This window comes from Cephus cinctus, unplaced genomic scaffold, assembly GCF_000341935.2.
Source record: "Cephus cinctus unplaced genomic scaffold, Ccin1 Ccin1_scaffold1184, whole genome shotgun sequence".
NCBI classification, from domain to species: domain Eukaryota; kingdom Metazoa; phylum Arthropoda; class Insecta; order Hymenoptera; family Cephidae; genus Cephus; species Cephus cinctus.
The window spans coordinates 823268-831401 of record NW_014333664.1 but is presented as its reverse complement, the minus strand read 5'-3'; the positions used below and the strand labels follow the sequence as shown (position 1 = coordinate 831401).

Sequence of the window (8134 nt, the reverse complement as noted above, 5' to 3'; positions counted from 1 at the left end):
TAAAAAAAAAAAAAAAAAAAAAAAAAAAAATATTCCACAAACAACACAAATCACAATTAGCTTTCATCAGACGTATCACGCCCAGGACTAATCGGCTTTTCAAAAGTATTCCTTATCGTTTTATCGATCAATATTGATACGACCAATATAAAACATAAATTACATAACGGTAGAATAAATTTTGTCGAGTCGATTAAATATCAAATTATAAATAATAAAAAAAAATGTTTCCCCCTAAAACACCAAGATACAATCCAAAAAGACTCAGTGAGTCTCGCCGTTACATCCCGAGTAAAGAATAGAAAAAAAAAATTTTTTTCCCCAAAACGTCATATCCGTCGCGACGCCTGACCTCGGACAATAGTTCCTCACAGGCAATCATAAATCATATGTAATATGCATACGTATGGCGCCATAATAGCGTGGCAGGTATAACCATTGAGCCCATGTGTTCGCAGGTGTATATCCAGGGATAGAGCGACACCAAGAGTTGCTTCTGCCATTTTTTTCCTCCAGCGGACCTCCACGTTAAATATTTAAGTCGAAGCCTAAGGAAGCTATCCAGAGTCATCATTGACACCGTGTATATAGTCGTCACGTTGCCGTTCCTTGACGCGGCGGTAATGATCGTTTTCAAGGTCGCCCGAAAATAGTTGCTCCGCGTATAACGAACCGTCCAAAAGTTTTTTTTTTTTTTTTTTTTTCCGAGCAAGACCCGACGTCGCCATCCAGTCGACGTACGTAGAGCCCCGAGTGCCGCAAGTGTTTATCTCCACACTCTACTGACCTGCACCATTCTTACACTCGTTATATCGGCGCCGGCTAATAATAGCGCCTCTTTGATATTAAAATAACTTCCATATCATGACATCACCGTTAGACATAACCATGGTCAAGGATACGCTTATTGGGGGTCTGTCGCCAAAGTAAAATAATCGCCGGACTCTGGGCAGACTGCAATCTCCCTCCCGCCGCCCCTATGCGCCGGGTTGCACTCGGTCAAGAAGAAATCGGTGGAAAAATTATTTTTACAGGCCAATGAATCAACGAACGGACCACCCTCGTACACGTAGCTGCACTCTATGCCTGGAGTACAGATAAGCAATACTTTGTATAAATTGAGTGATAATTTTCAAAAGTTAAATTTTCGAGCTTACCGACGTCACACGATTTATTTATACAATAAAAAACGCCGTTCAATTTGTTCAGCTGTCCCAACGACTATTCTACGTATAAACTGCAGTCCTCGTCGATTGCCACGGTACGACGCGAAGAGCGACTAATGAAAATAATGCCGCCGTAAGAAATACCTCGAGCCGGCGTCACTGTGCTTACTGTTATAGCGAGGTCAGTATACAAAGTTGGTACTGCACTGTAGCTACCGAACGCAGTTGGGTTATTCAGCCTCGAAATAGCCCGAGTGCGCCAACATATTTAGAACGCGCATCGGTGGGTTCGCCGTTTGCCTCGTCGCAGGCTGCTTGTACACGGAGCGTCGGACGTGACTATAGCAGGTTCCGGCGTCGTAGCCTCGTATGCACGGCGCACGCCGGCAAACGCACAAGACGGCCGTGTTGGCACAAATAAGCTGGGGCCCGTATAGCCCTCCCGGCAGCAGGCGCAGCTGCTCAAATAAGCTTTCGCGTTTGAGGGCCTGACCGTCGTAGGGACAAACCGAAGGACGTCGTCGGGACGACGTTGTTTTTAAATACGCAGCAATGTGGATTCTCTCGCAAGGGGTTTCTCGCGTTTTTAATGCGCCGAACAAAAGTCTTACGCCATTTGGAGGAATTTTATACGCGATCCTTGGCAATTATTCATTGTGACTGGTAACGTTCCTATACGACGGGTTCGACGATAATGAAGAATGCACGCTTATCTATTTCTAATTATAGGACGATTTCAGTGCGAGTGGTGAAAAATATTTTTTTTTTCCTTTTCTTTACGCGTATATAAAGAACGTTTCGCAACGCCCCGAGTCTTCTTATCGTAATGCGCCAATAGCAGGTAAAAGAACCGATTCGAATGGACAACGCTTGCAGCGACGTTAAATTCGTAGCGGGCTTTAACGATACTTAAGCAACGTTCGCACTGTCAGGATATGTATGTGTATAAGGGACGAACATTGCCGTGAATTTAACTGCATGGCGATGCTGTTGACCATGAGAAAGGCGGAGAGGAAGAGGCGCAGAAGAAGAAGAAAAAGAAGAAGAGGAAGAAGGTGGAATGTAGAAATGGCGGGTAAGAGATTAGAAAAGGACGTAAAAGAAACATAGACAGAGAGAGAGAGAGAGAGAAGAACAGTAGACGTTCAAAGAGTCCAACAGCGAATTGTTCTATTGAATCAATGAGTTCGTATTAGTTGTTTGATAATAAGCATAGTAATGTACTACTTAATGACAGTGAACTAATTAAACAAGTTTCTATATTCTATTGAGCAGAACGAAGGTCGTTTAAATTACCGCGCGGAAGCTAGAAGCGTTTTCGAGTTTGTTTATCGTCACGAGTTCAGAGCACAATTAACATAGTTAACTTTCGATTGTTGTCTCAGGGAGTTATTCGACGAGTCAATATGTTCATAAAAACGTAGATTTCCCGTGAAAAGTTGTCGATTATTAAAATTGTTTGAAAAAAAAAATGTTAAAAAATAATACCTAACCGTTTATTTGAATGCCAACGTAAAAAATCGATCGACGATAAAAAGAGCGTTTACCTCGAGTCACGAAGTAAATTCGTGACGGGCGTGAGTAATTTAACGCAACTTTTCATCCAAAAGGACAAATTTACGCAGTAACTCACCGCCATTCGTAATCACATCGGGATGAGCTCTCACCTGTAACAAAGAAAATACAGTGAATAACGTAAAATGAGAAGTAGATGAAAATAATGTGAATATTGTAATTAAAGTCGACATCTGTACCAATTATTGTTATTATGATAAAAGGTAACACAGAGTCACTAACAGGTTTACTCGAAATTACGAATCTTAATTATTATACTATAATTAGTCGTCCCAACGAACAAAGTACGTATGGGACTAAAAGACTCTTACGTCTCTGGTAGCAACAGACGTACAACTTCTGTGTTTACCAGGTTGGGTAACATCGTCAGCGACCCTCGTCCTCGCAAGGAGTTTTCTTGATACAGAGAAACAAGAAAGGGCTTCCGTAACGCGGACAAAGGGGATCCCAGGATTATATACATACACACAAATAATCCGCAATGCAGGATAATCGTCCGATTCGTACGGTTGGTAAAAGTGAGATTGACGTCGGGGGGATTGGTATTCGTATAACGTGCACCGACGTCGCAATTTTTGGGACAAGGCCGCATTTGAGATCGGCGAAGCCTCAACCTACTTGCCACCAGAAACAGAGTGGTGGGTATAGGTTGACGGCTGTGAGCGTGGCCGATGAATTTGTGAATAATAAAGAAGTAAAAAAAAAGAAGAAAAAAAAAAAAAAGAAAAGGAGAATACCAAGTACATTTAAATTCGCTTGAGTTCTGCGTATAAGCAAGTAGCTACCAGTATCCTGCGAAGATTTCAAAGCAGATATCGCGTATGCCCTTTACGGAGCGTATTTGAGGTACGGGCCGCGCGGCGGCGCTGCCGTCGCTCTTTGACAGTGACGTACCAGTAGCCGGAGGCCTGCAAGGACCCCGAGGGGGGGACACGTGCTCGCTCCCATTGTCAGAAGATCCCAACGACTTCGCTCGTCCGAAAGGTGACGCAACGCAATGATGTCACGGACTCCTATTATAGAAGTCGACGAAGAAGCGGCCGGAGTGCAAGGCGAAGCTTACTGATCCTCGGCCAGAAATGCCGCACGTGCTTGGGAGGACTGAGCGGTCTTCGGATCGGAAGATCTACGAGCGATCGTCGACCGTGGGCATGAAGAACAGGCGAGTACGTTGTGTCTGCGTTTGACGTTGAACTGTTTGGTAACGTTGATCGGCCGTTGGGCAAAAGCCCAGGAGGTTTGCCTAGCGTCGCGTGGTGGCTTTTGCCAAAAAATATAAAGTGTTCTGTTATGCTATGTGAAAATCTAGGTAAATCAAGGGGAGGAAAGTATTGAAAGATCAGTAGGAGTTTGGCTGACCTAGTTCCAAGTCTAAGTGGAACCCAGCGACGAACGCTTGTCATTACTGTTATTGACGTCAATTTTCATTGGACCTCTGGTTCTCTTGGCGAGACTAAATTGATCAATGGTACATTGCACAGGTACGCGAGTGTCGAAAAGAAACGTAAAAATAAATCGATCGATCTTGAGAACGAAAATGAATGACCTATATACATATAATAAAAAAAAAATATTAAATTCAAAGCGAACGTATACGATTGCAATAGTGTTCTCGCTGGATCCCATCGGTGTTCACGTATAAATTCGCCTTGGCCTGGATTTAACCGTGTTCGAGGACGTTCGGTAATATTCGGCGAATCGTGCGGCGGATTACGATCATTGTCATTGGACAATCTTGGATCGTCATTGGGTCGTACGAATTTTACGCTGTTAAATATCACCTCAAACCCTATTGAAAAATTTTCTTCTTTCAAAATCCGCTAAACAAGCGTCTCTCGCCGCCGTAACACGAGCTTCGAACGATTGACATATAAAGTGTCGGTAATGAGAATAACAAAGAATAAAAATAATCACGGCAATACGATAGGTAGTAAAAATTTGATACGCGGTCAGCTTGCATTTAGGACCCCAAGTCGATCGATCGTGCATATAAGGGTAGGTAATGGATATAGGCAGTGAACGGTGGTGTCCAGCTCGAAATTAGCTGAGCGAAATAACGTGCTGACGAGAACGAACGAAGAGTGGAGGCATTGAAAAATTAAAGAAGCGAGGAGCATAGGTAGCCCGAGGGAAAAGGTGCATCCACACTGAAAGTATCTCGGTATTTATAATACGTATAGACATAGAGGGAACTTCTGCGTAAGGGATTGTAGAGTCGGTATGAGAGTAGGTACCGCCCACACGGCTGGGATCGATAGTGCAGCCTTCCATACTCGGGTCATCTTGTTCACTCACACTTTTCGTCGCAACAGACCAGTTTCCATATCGGCGATAAAAAAAAAATATAAAAAAAAGTTGCAACTATGCCGTCAGTTTCATGGGCACAGCTTTGCGCTCGTACAACCTCGTTCGCTGCGCAGCTATTCCTGATCTCCCCGTCGGTACGGACGTGACATAATTTGGTCGAACAATGATTTTTCGCTCTAAACCTCAGCCCGCGCCTCGAGTGACCGGTCACGCGATCTTGCTCGGGCGTAAAGTAAAACCTTGTCAGATCAGCGACTACAAAATAACAGTCTAAGCAACTTTCTGACATAATTACAAATTTCGACTTACGTAATTGATACGTAGTTCAAAAAAAAAAAAAAAGTAAAAAAAAATCACAGAACAGTATCTAAAATGATCGACAGACCCAGAAAGACCCAAAAAGTCGAATCCGTAGAAAAAAAAATTATCTGCAATAAAGTGCAAAAGTCACGAATCAGGTAAACGCGTTGCTCAAGGATTTTCAATGCAACTGTGTACAATTGCAGGGAATGGGGAACCGGAAGTGCCAAGGTAAGGAAACAAAGTTACTTCAGATCCAAGAGTTCGATATATACCACGCGATAAAAAGATTTAAAAAATGTCAATTCCAACCTTTCGATTTTCAAAAAACCACCAGCTCGATCTCTTCTATTTGACTTTATTCCAATGCTCACGGACCTGAGTAATATCTATATCGCAATATCCTCCAATGAGGAAACCAATGAGACAACCAGTGACCCAGTATCAAAGGGTTGGACGGTAGTATATTTATTGTATGAATTATTAGAAGGACGAGTGTATCGTCTTTTATGCGTAGCGTGCAATAATAATAACAATGCCAGCACGTAACAATCGCATAGCCGCTGCCATCCATACTTCACTCAAGCGTATTCCAGGTACTGGTTCATCAAAGTTCCACTCTCCCGATGTAGGTACGTATTGATTTCAAGACATAAATAGACAGGCAGCGCTGCATTATTCAAGATACCCTCGCATCGCCGGCATAGCGAGCATAACCGGGATAGCTTTTATCTGCGAACTCGAAGAATTCTAGAAGAAGTTTACGCGAACGCACCATAGTGGTCGACATGGACGATAAACAAGTCGAACGGCAGATTGATCCCTACGCGTGACATTAAAAGAAATCACAAAGACAACATCAAGAAATAGTAATTACGAGGGTATCAAAGGGCAAAATAGAAAAATTTTATAAATTCCTTAAAGATTAAAAAAAAAATCCTTCAATTTACCATCACGAAAATGGTACGACGAAAGCATTTTTTTGAGATTACGTTAAAACGAAAAAGAGATTTATCCCACGTAAATAAATATAAGAGTGAGACTCTTGGAAAGTACGAGGAAGCAGATGGCACTGAGATGCTGCTATGGACCGATCCATTAATGAACTCTCAATTGCTCGGTTAACGACTGACAGTTGCCGTACGTTACGCGGATGAGATCGTGACGTAATACTCCATAAACAAGAGTCACCGTCATAGACGCTTATACGCGCAAACGGGTTGGCGTACAAAGTTCAAAACGAGCAACGGAGCGCAACACGGTCCAGCTCAGGTACGTATTTATGGTACATCGCACTATGATATTTCGACTAGTTTAAGTTTCCCGGCCGATGTGCGCCTTCGCGGCAATTACCCGAATGACGTAAGGATACGAAATATTTTCTTTAAACGCTCACAGGGTACCGATAAAGCGCAGGAGCCCTAGTCTCGTATGAAAAAAAATGCATCGATCATTACCAGCATCCCCGAATCATCCTGTATAATAAAGCTGAGTCGTCACGTGGACTGGGTCGCAGCGTGTCAAGGCGGTGACCAGACCTGAAGTTTGATACGTGATAGGTGGCTGAATGTAGGTAGATGGGTAGGAATGTAGGCAGGAAATATATATATATATAGTACGAGAGTATGAAGAGCACCGGATATGGACTAGACTGCAGCCAGACAGGCCGAGTAGAAATCAATACAGTCTCAGTACTTGCCAGCCTCTCGCAGCATCATAGTCTGGTTGTTCCAAGGCTCGAAGAAAGAACGAGAGAAAGGCAGTGGAGATAAAGAGAACGAAAGAGACGGTATCTCCATCTCCGTCACCGCGCGAACCCTATGCATATCCGTGGTACACGCTACCTGCCAGAAAGAGTCAACACGGTTGCACGAACGGACGCAGTCGACAAATTTTCAAATTTCCATAGTTCCCGATGAACTTTCGACAAGGGTTCTGGTCAAAGTAAAAAAAAAGAAAAACTTTTCGTCCAACTACGAGGTCAGCAATCTCGTATGCCGGCGTCACCCAAAAACCTGCATCCACTCTCGTCTGTACGTACAGTCATTTGACACGTGCTTGGGACGACACGCGATAAGTCATAGTCCCAGCGAAAACTGCACAACCCTGTTTGGCATCCCTGAAAATTTAAAGCAAAAACGAGACTTCCGATCGAAAGTGCACAAAACGATTGAAACTAATAGACGATCGACGTGGAATATAAAACGGAAGGAAAGTGACGGTACAAGGAAACAATTGATCGTCGTAACTCATCGGCAGCCCACGTGACACGATATATGCCAAACTGGACGGACTGACGTCGTTAGGCGCCGAGTCGGGATACGAGAAGACGTAGTGGGCAGAGAGCGAGTCAGGGGATTCAGGTCACAAAACAAGTGTCGCAACCGAGCGGTGTCTAATATATGCACGTATGTCCACATACGTAGGTTACAGTGCGCTTACGTTGCTCTCGCCTCTACGAAGACACGTGTGCGAATGGGCTACCTTGCCAGGTTGGCCAACCGTGCGCAGATACATATTGTATATCGTGTATCGGGCTTCGACCTCCATATAATGTTATTCGCTTCTCGTGCACGTTGCCGGGTGGCAAGGTCCTTGGCGTGGATAAAAAAAAAAAAAAAATAGACGCAAATTACTATAGACGTCGCGGACACATCGAGGAACTCTGGGGTCTCTGTAGAGATGCACGTGTCGCGCATGCGCAGAATGCGTGAATGGACTCGATGCGAGGAGTGAAAAAAAAATTTCAGAATACTCCGCCGGCAGGGGGGGGGGGGGGGGTGGGG

The 8134-nt window shown here is 44.0% G+C and overlaps 1 long non-coding RNA gene across 6 annotated transcripts in view; it reads right to left on the bottom strand.

Moving 5' to 3' along the window:
- Positions 1 to 8134, bottom strand: part of LOC112495069 — a 32293-nt gene that overhangs the window by 7084 nt on the left and 17075 nt on the right. Inside the window, exon 5 of one of the 6 annotated variants that reach the window (XR_003061250.1) lies at positions 2800 to 2833. The exons of the other annotated variants lie outside the window; for them this stretch is intronic. This is a non-coding gene — a long non-coding RNA (uncharacterized LOC112495069). The remainder of the gene's footprint in view (positions 1 to 2799; positions 2834 to 8134) is intronic. 6 annotated transcript variants of the gene reach the window in all.